At 38.6% G+C, this 15,122-nt stretch overlaps 1 protein-coding gene across 5 annotated transcripts in view; it reads left to right on the top strand.

Annotated features, from left to right (window-relative positions):
* avl9 (AVL9 homolog (S. cerevisiase)) overlaps window positions 1-15,122 on the top strand; it is a 120,070-nt gene that overhangs the window by 26,216 nt on the left and 78,732 nt on the right. The window lies entirely within an intron of this gene.

The following is a 15,122-nucleotide window of genomic DNA, read 5'->3' as shown; positions in this document are numbered from 1 at the left end:
AATTTGAATTTGATTTACAGTAATTTATAACAACAATTATTTTGGGCACTGCATTAAGTGCTGCGATACATTTACTATTTGGAAAGGAAATAAGGAGGAATTAAATTAATTTGTTGTGTTTTTAAATTCTAGACTTCAATTCATTTTCTGTTGAAAATTAATTTTTAGATGACGTTGATGTTGAAAACCAATAGTGTTGTCTCCACTACAGTGTGCCAGAAAACAGCAAATAATAATTACTTTCCATTGACAGTCATCACCCACTACCTCTTAAAAATATTAGGACAGCTTTATTGACTGATAGAAGAAGATATAGAATGAGATATACAGTGAGGAAAATAAGTATTTGAACACCCTGCTATTTTGCAAGTTCTCCCACTTAGAAATCATGGAGGGGTCTGAAATTGTCATCGAGGTGCATGTCCACTGTGAGAGACATAATCTAAAAAAAAATCCAGAAATCACAATGTATGATTTTTAACTATTTATTTGTATGATACAGCTGCAAATAAGTATTTGAACACCTGTCTATCAGCTAGAATTCCGACCCTCAAAGACCTGTTAGTCTGCCTTTAAAATGTCCACCTCCACTCCATTTATTATCCTAAATTAGATGGACCTGTTTGAGGTCGTTAGCTGCATAAAGACACCTGTCCACCCCATACAATCAGTAAGAATCCAACTACTAACATGGCCAAGACCAAAGAGCTGTCCAAAGACACTAGAGACAAAATTGTACACCTCCACAAGGCTGGAAAGGGCTACGGGAAATTGCCAAGCAGCTTGGTGAAAAAGGTCCACTGTTGGAGCAATCATTAGAAAATGGAAGAAGCTAAACATGACTGTCAATCTCCCTCGGACTGGGGCTCCATGCAAGATCTCACCTCGTGGGGTCTCAATGATCCTAAGAAAGGTGAGAAATCAGCCCAGAACTACACGGGAGGAGCTGGTCAATGACCTGAAAAGAGCTGGGACCACCGTTTCCAAGGTTACTGTTGGTAATACACTAAGACGTCATATGGTTTGAAATCATGCATGACACGGAAGGTTCCCCTGCTTAAACCAGGCCTGACTTAAGTTTGCCAATGACCATTTGGATGATCCAGAGGAGTCATGGGAGAAAGTCATGTGGTCAGATGAGACCAAAATAGAACTTTTGGTCATAATTCCACTAAACGTGTTTGGAGGAAGAAGAATGATGAGTACCATCCCAAGAACACCATCCCTACTGTGAAGCATGGGGTGGTAGCATCATGCTTTGGGGTGTTTTTCTGCACATGGGACAGGGCGACTGCACTGTATTAAGGAGAGGATGACCGGGGCCATGTATTGCGAGATTTTGGGGAACAACCTCCTTCCCTCAGTTAGAGCATTGAAGATGGGTCGAGGCTGGGTCTTCCAACATGACAATGACCGAAGCACACAGCCAGGATAACCAAGGAGTGGCTCTGTAAGAAGCATATCAAGGTTCTGGCGTGGCCTAGCCAGTCTCCAGACCTAAACCCAATAGAGAATCTTTGGAGGGAGCTCAAAGCCAGAAACCTGACTGATCTAGAGAAGATCTGTGTGGAGGTGGGCCAAAATCCCTCCTGCAGTGTGTGCAAACCTGGTGAAAAACTACAGGAAACGTTTGACCTCTGTAATTGCAAACAAAGGCTACTGTACCAAATATTAACATTGATTTTCTCAGGTGTTCAAATACTTATTTGCAGCTGTATCATACAAATAAATAGTTAAAAATCATACATTGTGATTTCTGGATTTTTTTTAGATTATGTCTCTCACAGTGGACATGCACCTACGATGACAATTTCAAACCCCTCCATGATTTCTAAGTGGGAGAACTTGCAAAATAGCAGGGTGTTCAAATACTTATTTTCCTCACTGTAGATATAACTGATTCACAATTTATTACCACCATTGTGGATACTCATGGAGTGTGGTCTTTTGATTCTTGTATCATAAATTGTCAAGTTACTTATGAAATGTACACATCAGCATCTTCCTCTTGCAAAAGAGCTGAGTCAGTCACAGGCAGTGTTGGGCACGTTACTTTAAAAGAGTAATTAGTTATTAGGGATGCACCGGTTGACCGGCCATAAATCGGAACCGGCCGGTTTTTGCTTATAATGTGCGATCGGCAACCGGACGGTTTTTTGTCTTTCCGGAAGTGCGCCCGCGTGCACAGACTACATTTGTAGGCCTAATCATTCGCGAACATGTCTAGGGCTGGAACAACGAATCGATTAAATCGATAAAAATCGATTACTAAAAGCGTTGGCAACGAATTTCATAATCGATTCGTTGTGTCGCGCGACGCCGAGACGCTTGATTATTAAAAAAAAAAAAACTTTAGTTGAGCGGAGCGGAGTGAACACACTCGGTCTCTCTCGCGCACGGATGCTAGCAGAGTTTGGCGCCTCATAAATAAAAACAAAAGTAAAAAACAGAAAAAAACGAGCGGAGGTAGAGGAAAGATACATGGCGGAGGCAGAGAAATCCGTGCGACCTAAGTCATCCAAGGTGTGGGAGCAGGGCGGCGTTTGCGTATGGCAGAGTATGGCAGTTGCCATACCCTAGCCCAGTCAGGTGCTGTGAAAAATTATCCAAACTTGAGTCGCTTATAATTCGTTTTTATTATTTTAAATCAGAGAGTTTTAAAATAGTAAACCAATGATAAGCATTAAAATAACTTGTCAGTAAAACTTCAGAACGCCATTGGATCATCGAACTCTCAGCGAGACCTCGTAACTTCACCCCGCCTCCGTTCAGATTGACGCACGCGCACAGCCTGGAGAAGATGAGATCTCTGCTTTTTCGCAATGCAAGGGTGAATAAATAATTGGTGTTTGAATAGTACAGCGTTTTCTTTACTCAAACACTATGTCAGTAAAGGATAATGTTTTTGTGTGTTTGAAGAGTGGAGAAGAATTAGTTATTTGCTGTCTATATCGTTTTAAATATCCTGTGCATTATGTGCATAAGCGCTTAATTTGAGATTTTGGCCAAGTGTATTAAACAACAAGAAAAACTAAGCGCCCATGTAGCTACAATCAAAGTTATATAACCTGTAAAGTTGATGAAAGCATAATGCACTTAATGCACTTATGCACTGCATAACAGCCGTTCTAACGACAGACAAAACACTCCATCTCCGTCATTCTCTGGTCAAAAACATTATTAACTCCATTTGAGCTTGATTTTATATAATGTTAAGTGCAGGTGTCTGATACAATACCAACGCTAACGACGCAGTGTTGTTAAATTATTTAATTTTTGCACTTCCCAAAAAGTCTATATATTTGGCAGATGTAAAGCATACATGTGTATGTTTTTGTGTTAGTCCATTTTATTTTATTTTATTATTATTATAACAGCTCAGGGATGTTCAAGGAGCAACATGTTTGTGCACTTTCTAAAGATTTTAGTTCTGTTTTTGAATAAAGGGTTGGAAATGAATGCTTTTTTTTTTTTTTTTTAATCCGATTCATCGATTAATCGAAAAAATAATCGACAGATTAATCGATTATTAAAATAATCGTTAGTTGCAGCCCTAAACGTCATTTGTGTGGAAGTATTTCGAAATCTGTGCGCAGGACGTGAAGATTGCAATCTGCAATGTCTGCAAAGGACAAGTTAATCGCGGATAAATAAGAGCCGCTTTCCTGCGCTCGCTGAAGTTGCGCGAGCGTACCTGTCCGCGCCCTGCACAAGCATAGACAGTGAACGTTTGTTCAGCTCCGCTTCTCACATGTTGGATGAGAAACCAAACAGACTAACTTGTGACAAAGCTGAAATGCTTGTTTTTGTAAAGAAGAACTCTTATACACTTTTGAAAAGCCAGAAGTAAACATCGGTTCTGTAAGATATAGGATGATTAGGCCTATTTTTTTATTTTACCTTAAAATTACATTGACTTAATTTGATTTAAAAAGCACCTGCTGTAGCATCTTTGTTTTACTCATTGCACTAAACATTATTTGATTTAACATTTTGGAATAATATATTCATATAGCCAACTTTGTTTTTATTTAGTTTCACTGGTAAATACCTTTTTTTCTTTATACCAAATTTAAAAATGAAAACAAATGCTGAATGCTGATTAAGTAACATCTTTGTTTGAAGTGTTGAATGTGTTTTGATTGTGCTGTTTGGATTGTGGAACTATGCAGTTGTTACCTTTAAAATTACATGGTTACAGTTAATGTATTCATTTAAGGCCAGTTTATAGATTCAACCCAATTTAAAAACAAAAGCTAAATGCTTTTGTCAGTACCTGTGTTTGTATTGAATGTAACCTACTTACTGTGCAGTTACTGCTGTTAATTTCAGATGGTTACAGTTATTTTCAATAGCCAAAACCCAGTTTGGCCTGTTAAATAGCCTACCAAATAAACATCTTGTTTATGTATACTTTCATTCTATCTTGTTTGTGGCTTTGATTAAAAAAAAATCGGAAATCGGTATCGGAATCGGCCGGTTTGCTTGTAAAAAATCGGTATCGGAATCGGCCATGAAAAATCATGATCGTGCATCACTATTAGTTATAGTTACTAGTTCTCACAAATAGTAACTGAGTTAGTAACTGAGTTACATCATTATAAAAGTAACTAATTACCAGGGAAAGTAACTATTGCGTTACTTTAAAAAAAAAAAAAAGTAAAATAACTTGCGTGCCCCCAATATTAAATGAATGAAATGGACACTGAATAGAATAAATTATTATTATAAAACATTGTACACTAATCTATTTTAATATTTCTGTGGGACAATGTGAGAGACACCTGTCAAGTCAAGTCACCTTTATTTATATAGCGCTTTTACAATACAGATTGTGTCAAAGCACTTAACAGTATCAAATTGGAGGATAGAGTGTCAGTAATGTATAATGATAAGATTAAACACTCAATTTTTTGAGTCAAATTCAATATATTATTGTAAATATTATCAAGCAATTACAATGGGGCAAAAAAGTATTTAGTCAGCCATAGGGTTGGGTATCGTTTGGGTTTTTTTCGATACCGGTGCCAAATCGATACTTTTAAAACGGTGCCGGTGCCTAAACGGTGCCTGAACCGATACTTGTTATATATACAGGTATATGTACATATAAACACACTTTATTTATGCAATTCATGAAGCTCCAGGAAATCCCCAATATGGACAAAGGCATTGCTATTGCTGTAACTGAGTAAACAGAAGATATAAACGTTTTGAATGATAAAACAAATAAATTAAACACTCGACTACAACAATATATAGTTTATCTGTGTTATTCAAGCCATCGCTGGTATTTTCATAATTAAGTATATTTATAATCCATTGCTAATCGATGCATTAGTAGCCTATGGAACATATTTTCTGCCTCATTCTGTGACAAGAAGCTACATCAGATCACAAAAGGAAGCATTTAACTGCTGTGGACTAAAAAGGTTATAATGTTCTCTTTTGTTGGACAACAGGTTTAAAAACGTGAATACAAGATAATTTTAGTTTTAGGCATTTTAATTTAAGCTAGGGCTGGGCGGTATATTGAGTTGCCATGATATATCGATATATTCTTTACAAGCTTGATACGAGCGCAGCTGAAAAAATATCTAGGGAGGACACAGACTGAACTGCTGCGGAGATAGTGCATAATACAATTTGTTCTAAACGTGACAAGCTTTATATGAAGGGCTTTAAAAAAAACTCGTAAGATATACTAGCCTATAGTTTATAGTTTCAGTTTAAAGCGGCTCTGACAGAAAGGCTGCGTGTGCCGCTGACAGAGACGTGCTGTTTAATGTGTTTGAGACGTGCTGTTTTCCCTAATGCATACTTACATTTCACAGGTAATGTGAACTTACATATTCTCCATCTGTAAATGTTAGAAAGCCATGGAAATATTTCCATTTTGCTGTCAGAAGTGCGTGAGCTTTTGCTTTGCGATTCTCCGCTAAACTTCACAGACTTCATTTAGAACGAGCGCCGCCGCGAGCACGCGCGCCAAACAGACTCCGCAATAACTCTGACTAAAATATAAATTTTGCTGAAATATTTGTAGTTGGACAATAAATGTGATATATGCAGAATTTTAAACCTACAAGTAAGTGTATTTGTATGATAGCACTAACTGTAAAGTAATGGGGTAATCAAAACAGCCATTTCTACTCATTCTGTGCTTTATTTTCATTTTTAGTTTAGTAAATTTAACTTCTGCTTTAAAAGCATTATTTTTGTTTTTAGATTGAAATGTTACAATGTTAGAATGTAATGTGATTTTAACCCTTTTTGCATATAATATATGCCTACATGCTTACATTCACTTTATTTGTTTAATCCAAATACAAAATACCGAGATATACCATATACAACACATCAGCCAAAAGATACCGAGATATGAATTTTTTCTCATATCGCCCAGCCCTAATTTAAGCATGTTTAGCTTAGCTAGTTAATTGAACGCTACCTGCTGCTGTCAGAGCAAGTGTAATTTCTGCATTCACGCGCTCCTCGGATGCTCTCATTTCCCGAGTTGTGCTTTTAAGTAGGAATGTGAAAACAGCACACTTGCTACAAAGATTTGTTGGACTAGTATTATTTGAGCTTTCCGACGTGAGTTCACGTGCATTTTCTCAGTCGGGAAATTATTTTTCACGTGCGGTGCCGGTGATGATGCTTCTTACGTTCGTTTCGGAGAAACAAAGGAAAAATATTTTAATCGATCGCTCAGGCATGGCACCGAAATGAGGCACCGAAATCTCTGTTCTGAGTCGGTTCTAGTACATACCGGTTACTTAGGTACCGGTGCCATATTGGTACCGGGTCTCGGTACCCAACCCTAGTCAGCCACCAATTGTGCAAGTTCTCCCACTTAAAAAGATGAGAGAGGCCTGTAATTTTCATCATAGGTATACCTCAACTATGAGAGACAAAATGAGAAAAAAAAAATCCAGAAAATCACATTGTAGGATTTTTAAAGAATTAATTGGTAAATTCCTCTGTAAAATGGCTCTCACATACCTTTAACTTCTTCTTTAAGAGGCTCCTCTGTCCTCCACTCGTTACCTGTATTAATGGCATCTGTTTGAACTCGTTACCAGTATAAAAGACACCTGTCCACAACCTCAAACAGTCCAACTCCAAACGTCACCATGGCCAAGACCAAAGAGCTGTCAAAGGACACCAGAAACAAAATTGTAGACCTGAACCAGGCTGGGAAGACTGAATCTGCAATAGGTAAGCAGCTTGGTGTGAAGAAATGAACTGTGGGAGCAATTATTAGAAAATGGAAGACATACAAGACCACTGATAATCTCCCTCGATCTGGGGCTCCACGCAAGATCTCACCCCACGCTCCACGCAATGATCACAAGAACTGTGAGCAAAAATCCCAGAACCACACGGGGGGACCTAGTGAATGACCTGCAGAGAGCTGGGACCAAAGTAACAAAGGCTACCATCAGTAACACACTGCATCGCCAGGGACTCAAATCCTGCAGTGCCAGACGTGTCCCCCTGCTTAAGCCAGTACATGTCCGGGCCCATCTGAAGTTTGCTAGAGAGCATTTGGATGATCCAGAAGAGGATTGGGAGAATGTCATATGGTCAGATGAAACCAAAATATAACTTTTTGGTAAAAACTCAACTTGTCGAGAAAGAATGCTGAGTTGCATCCAAAGAACACCATACCTACTGTGAAGCATGGGGGTGAAAACATCATGCTTTGGGGCTGTTTTTCTGCAAAGGGACCAGGACGACTGATCCGTGTAAACGAAAGAATGAATGGGGCCGTGTATCGTGAGATTTTGAGTGAAAACCTCCTTCCATCAGCAAGGGCATTGAAGATGAAACATGGCTGGGTCTTTCAGCATGACAATGATCCCAAACACACCGCCCGGGCAACGAAGGAGTGGCTCGTAAGAAGCATTTCAAGGTCCTGGAGTGGCCTAGCCAGTCTCCAGATCTCAACCCCATCGAAAATCTATGGAGGGAGTTGAAAGTCCGTGTTGCCCAGCAACAGCCCCAAAACATTACTGCTCTAGAGATCTGCATGGAGGAATGGGCCAAAATACCAGCAACAGTGTGTGAAAACCTTGTGAAGACTTACAGAAAACGTTTGACCTCTGTCATTGCCAACAAAGGATATATAACAAAGTATTGAGATGAAATTTTGTTATTGACCAAATACTTATTTTCCACCATAATTTGCAAATAAATTTTTTAAAAATCCTACAATGTGATTTTCTGGGGGTTTTCTCTCATAGTTGAGGTATACCTATGATGAAAATTACAGGCCTCTCTCATCTTTTTAAGTGGGAGAACTTGCACAATTGGTGGCTGACTAAATACTTTTTTGCCCCACTGTGTATATATATATATATATATATAAGCTTTTTTTTTTTATATCTGACACTTAGCATCAGTCAGTTAAGCATTATAATATGATATTATGATAATTTAGCATTATATGATGATACAACTTTAGTAATTAGAATAAAATTATTAGATAAAAGCTGAAAAATTCCAAAAGGAACTCCGCTATTTTGACAGGAAAATACAGCAAAGAATATCGTTTACATGTAGTGCGTCAATTCTGCATGTTATGAAAGATGTTATGAAATCTCGCTCTGTATCTTTCTTTGCGCGTGTGAGAAAGCGAGTTTACCAGAGTTTACGGTACGTCAAATACAGCAAATACACGGTCACCAGAGCTGATTGTGGCCACTCACCAGCAGTACCGCGGCAAGTTTCTGAAGCAGCTCTCCGCGCTGCATCAAGTCAAGTCAAGTCACCCTTATTTATATAGCGCTTTTAACAATACAGATTGTGTCAAAGCACTTAACAGTATCAAATTAGAGGATAGAGTGTCAGTAATGTATAATGATGAGATTAAACACTCAATTTTCAATTTTCAGTTAAAGGCATTTCATTATTGAATTCAGAGATGTCATTGTCTAGCTCAGTTTGGTTTTAATATTATCTGTGCAATCAAATCAGCGATAATCGCTAGAAATTAAGTGTCCCCAACTGAGCAAGCCAGAGGCGACAGCGGCAAGGAACCAAAACTCCCTCTGTGACAGAATGGAGGAAAAAAAACCTTGGGAGAAACCAGGCTCAGTCGGGGGGCCAGTTCTCCTCTGACCAGACGAAACCCGCAGTTCAAAAGTTTATATTTCTATTTTAATTTTGTTACAATTTCTAACAATAGAAGTATTATGTAGTTAGGTATTTTATTATATTTTAGTTATTTTGTTATATATTTTTAGTTTTATTGTATTCAATCGAGGTTTTCACTGGGGATATGTCTCTGGGGCTCATCTGGGTGTCCTGGTCTCCGCTGATGATCAGGGCTGTAGACATCATCTCTTGGTGCTGATCCACCATCTGACCGGATACGGACTGAGAAACAGAATAGGAAAGAAACAGACAAATATTAGCGTAGATGCCATTCTACTTACGATGTAACGAGTACATCGTGTGTTATGGGGAGTGTTCCCGGTTCCGGTTGATCTAATTAATGCAGCCTAACAATCCTTTAACGGATTTGAATAATAGAAGCGTATTAGTGTGTTATGTGTAAGCCAGGCTAAAGAGATGGGTCTTTAATCTAGATTTAAACTGACAGAGTGTGTCTGCCTCCCGAACAGTGTTAGGTAGATTGTTTCAGAGTTTGGGTGCTAAATGGGAATAGGATCTGCCGCCCACAGTCGATTTTGATATTCTAGGTATTATCAAACGGCCAGAGTTTTGAGAACGCATTGGACGTGGAGGACTATATTGTGATAAAAGCTCGCTCAAGTACTGAGGAGCTAAGCCATTCAGGGCTTTATAAGTAATTAACAAGATTTTAAAATCTATCCGATGTTTGATAGGGAGCCAGTGCAGTGTTGACAGAACCGGGCTAATATGGTCATATTTCCTGGTTCTAGTAAGGACTCTAGCTGCTGCATTTTGGACTAACTGTAGTTTGTTGATCAAGCGTGCAGAACAACCACCCAATAAAGCATTACAATAGTCTAACCTAGAGGTCATAAACGCATGAATTAACATTTCTGCATTTGACATTGAGAGCATTGGTCGCAATTTAGATATGCTTTTGAGATGAAAAAATGCAGTTTTACAGATGCTAGAAACATGGCTTTCAAATGAAAGATTGCTATCAAACAGCACACCTAGGTTCCTGACTGATGAAGAAGAATTGACAGAGCAGCCGTCAAGTGTTAGATAATGTTCTAAGTTATTACATCTGGGGTTTTTAGGTCCGATAATTAACACCTCTGTTTTTTCAGAATTTAGCAGTAAAAAATTACTCGTCATCCAGTTTTTTATATTGACTATGCATTCCGTTAGTTTCTCAATTTGGTGTGTTTCGCCAGGCCGCGAAGAAATATAGAGCTGAGGATCATCAGCATAACAGTGAAAGCTAACACCATGTCTCCTGATAATATCTCCCAAGGGTAACATGTAAAGCGTGAAAAGTAACGGCCCTAGTTCTGAGCCTTGAGGTACTCCATACTGCACTTGTCATCGATATGATACCTCTTCATTCACTGCTACGAACTGATGGCGGTCAGATAAGTACGATTTGAACCATGCTAAGGTGCTTCCACTAATGCCAACAAAGTTTTCTAGTCTATTCAAAAGAATGTTGTGGTCGATAGTGTCGAACGCAGCGCTAAGATCCAGTAGAACTAATAAAGAGATACAACTACGATCAGATGATAAGAGCAGGTCATTTATAACTCTAATGAGAGCAGTCTCAGTACTATGATACGATCTAAATCCTGACTGGAATTCCTCACAGATATAATTTTTCTCTAGGAAGCAATATAATTGTGAGGATACTACCTTTTCTAGTATCTTTGACAGAAAAGGGAGATTTGAGATCGGTCTGTAATTAACTAGATCTTTGGGGTCAAGTTGCGGTTTTTTAATGAGAGGCTTAATAACAGCCAATTTGAAGGTTTTGGGGACATATCCTAATGACAATGATGAATTAATAATAGCCAAAAGAGGATCTATGACTTCTGGAAGCAGCTCTTTTAGTAGTTTAGATGGAATCGGGTCTAACATACAGTACATGTTGTTGGTTTAGATGATTTAACAAGTTTATACAATTCTTCCTCTCCCACATTAGAGAATGAATGTAATTGTTCCTCAGGGGATCTATAGTGCGCTATCTGATGCGATACTGTAGCTGACGGCTGCAAGGATACAATTTTATCTCTGATAGTATCGATCTTGGAAGTGAAGTAGTTCATAAAGTCATTACTGCTATGCTCTTGGGAAATGCCAACACCTGTTGATGCTTGATTTTTCCGTTAATTTAGTTACTGTATTGAATAAATACCGAGGGTTATGTTTGTTTTCTTCTAGAAGAGACGAAAAGTAATCAGATCTAGCAGTTTTTAATGCTTTTCTGTAGGATAGGGTACTTTCGCGCCAAGCTAAACGAAATACCTCTAATTTAGTTTTCCTCCAGCTGCGCTCCATTTTCCAGGCTGCTCTCTTTAGGGCGCGAGTGTGCTCATTATACCACGGTGTTGGACTCTTATCCTTAATTCCTTAAGCGTAAAGGAGCAACCGCATCTAAAGTGCTAGAAAAGAGAGAGTCCATAGTTTCAGTTACATCATCAAGTTGTTCTGAGCTATTGGATATGCTGAGGAACTGAGATAAGTCAGGAAGATTATTTATAAAGCAGTCTTTTGTGGTAGAGGTAATGGTTCTACCATATTTGTAACAAGGAGTTGGCTTTACAGCTTTAGCTATACGGAATATACAGGAGACTAGATAACTTCTACCACAAAAGACTGCTTTATAAATAATCTTCCTGACTTATCTCAGTTCCTCAGCATATCCAATAGCTCAGAACAACTTGATGATGTAACAGAAACTATGGACTCTCTCTTTTCTAGCACTTTAGATACGGTTGCTTCTTTACGCTAAAGGAAAAGACTCCAACACCGTGGTATAATGAGCACACTCGCACCCTAAAGAGAGCAGCCCGGAAAATGGAGCACAGCTGAGGAAAACAAAACAAAAATAACCCCAGGTATTTATTCAATAAAGTGGCTAAATTAACACAAAATAAAGTATCAGCAGGTGTTGACATTTCCCAACAGCACAGCAGTAATGACTTTATGAACTATTTTACTTCCAAGATCGATACTATCAGAGATAAAATTGTAACCATAAAGCCGTCAGCTACAGTATCGCATCAGATATAGATCCCCTGAGGAACAATTCCACTCATTCTCTACTATAGGAGAGGAAGAATTGTATAAACTTGTTAAATCATCTAAACCAACAACATGTATGTTTAGACCCTATTTCATCTAAACTACTAAAAGTGGTGCTTCCAGAAGTCAAAGATCCTCTTTTGGCTATTATTAATTTGTCATTAGGATATGTTCCCAAAACCTTCAAATTGGCTGTTATTAAGCCTCTCATTAAAAAACCACAACTTGACCCCAAAGATCTAGTTAATTACAGACCAATCTCGAATCTCCCTTTTCTGTCAAAGATACTAGAAAAGGTAGTATCTATGATATCTGTGAGGATTTCCAGTCATGATTTAGACCATTTCATAGTACTGAGACTGCACTCATTAGAGTTACAAATGACCTGCTCTTGTCATCTGATCGTCGTTGTATAGACCCTTTCGCACCGCAGGAACGTTTTCGTAGTACCCAAACTAATTGTGGAACTACCCACTTTTTGGCGTGTTCGCATCGCGGGAACTAGGAACTGTTTTAGTTCCCGGAACTCCATTTGGAGGAACTAAATTAGCTCCGACTTCAGAGTAGGGTCTAAAACAGTTCCATAGGAACTATCATGATGTAAGTGTACACTGATTGGCTAAACACGTACGAAAACGCCCTCACCCGCCATGATTTAAAACGCCGTGTAAACACATACCGTGTAAACATTGTATCAACTTATATTTCGGAAGAATGGAGAACGGCGATAGATGGACGGACGCTGAAGTACAGGCACTTTTGAACATTTATGCAACGGAGGAAATCCAGTTGGAATTCGAAGGAACAAAACGCAACATTAAGGTATTTGCGTCTATTGCTTCTCAGCTAGCGGCGCTGGGTATCCAGCACACAGCTAAGCAGTGCCGTGACAAAATTAAGAAGTTAAAACAAGACTACAAATGAATTAAAGACCACAACAATCAGAGCGGCACCGACAGAAAATCGAGCAAGTGGTACCAGCTACTGTCGACCAGCTTACGTCACTTCCTAGTACCCACTGTCGGTGCGAATGCAACCCTTTAAATGGTACTGGGAAATAGTTCCAGTACTTTAGTACTGTACTTTTAGTTCTGGAACTAAAGCGGTGCGAAAGGGGCTTATCTCTCTATTAGTACTACTGGATCTTAGTGCTGCGTTCGACACTATCGACCACAACATTCTTTTGAATAGACTAGAAAACTTTGTTGGCATTAGTGGAAGTGCATTAGCATGGTTCAAATTGTATTTATCTGACCGCCATCAATTTGTAGCAGTAAATGAATAGGTATCATATCGATCACAAATGCAGTATGGAGTACCTCAAGGCTCAGTACTAGGGCCGTTACATTTCACGCTTTACATGTTACCCTTAGGAAATATCATCAGGAATCACGTGTTAGCTTTCACTGTTATGCTGATGATACTCAGCTCTATATTTCTTTGCACCCCGGGGAAACGCCAAATTGAGAAACTAACGGAATGCAAAGTCGATATAAAAAACTGGATGACGAATAATTTCTTACTGCTAAATTCTGAAAAAACAGAGGTGTTAATTATCAGACCTAAAACCCCCACATGTAATAACTTAGAACACTGTGTAACACATGATGGCTGCTCTGTAAATTCTTTGTCATCAGTTAGGAACCTAGGTGTGCTATTTGATAGCAATCTTTCCTTTGACAGTGTTACGATCGTCTAGGGTCAGCCATAACATAAATGAAATGTGCACTCACTCCCTTGATAGCGTCAAACAAAAAGTGCATTTATTAACAAATTTATAAGAAATACAAAACCAATAATAAAGGGGACAAATTCAGGAGTGGACAAGGCCAAAATAACAAACCCAACAACTAGTTTAAATAAACCCTAAATTACCTAACCAAAATAAAACACAAAAGAAAAATATACAACACAACTTCCTAACTCCCTTAACTCAAAACATAGAACAAACAATATATATATATATATATATATAAAAGAAATGGCCACACTCCTACTTCCTTAAACTAAATATTAACAAACATAATTAAAAGGTAACTAGAACAAAAGCAAATTTCTCAAAGCGCCCACATAACATCTGAAAGGAACCCAACCCAAATCAAAGCAAAACAAATGGCCCACATTCGGCCTCCTAGAATGCTTGAGGAGGTCCTTTTCACTGGAACCGGAACTAGACCAATTAGAAGGCAGCCAATCAGGATCTCCCATATCTTGTGATCTCCAATCAGGACGAATGCAGACCACACCTTCTCCTGCACAGACACACTCAGAAATATATACACATTTACCGGCAAGCCGGAGATGTAACAACAGCCACGTTTCTAGCATTTGTAAAACTGCATTTTTTCATCGTAAAAATATATCTAAACTGATACCTACTGTATGCTCTCAAAGTCAAATGCAGAAATGTTAATTCATGCATTCATGACCTCAAGGTTAGATTATTGTAATGCTTTATTGGGTGGTTGTTCTGCATGCTTAATAAACAAACTACAGATGGTCCAAAATGCAGCAGCTAGAGTTCTCACTAGAACCAGGAAGTATGACCACATTAGCCCGGTTCTGTCAACACTGCACTGGCTCCCTACTAAACTCCCTACTTTAAAATCTTGTTAATTACTTATAAAGCCCTGAATGGTTTAGTACTTGAGCGAGCTCTTATCGCATTATGGTCCTCCACGTCCACTACATTCTCAAAACTCTGGCCATTTGATATTACCTAGAATATCAAAATCAACTACAGGCGGCAGAACCTTTTCCTATTTAGTGCCAAAACTCTGGAACAATCTACCTAACACTGTTTAGGAGGCAGACACACTCTGTCAGTTTAAATCTAGATTAAAGACCCATCTCTTTAACCTGGTTTACACATAATACAGTAATACACTTCTAATATT

Source organism: Onychostoma macrolepis, chromosome 12 (assembly GCF_012432095.1).
Source record: "Onychostoma macrolepis isolate SWU-2019 chromosome 12, ASM1243209v1, whole genome shotgun sequence".
Taxonomy (NCBI): Eukaryota; Metazoa; Chordata; class Actinopteri; order Cypriniformes; family Cyprinidae; genus Onychostoma; species Onychostoma macrolepis.
The sequence above is the reverse complement of the archived record's forward strand: the minus strand, read 5'-3'. Positions and strand labels throughout refer to the sequence as shown.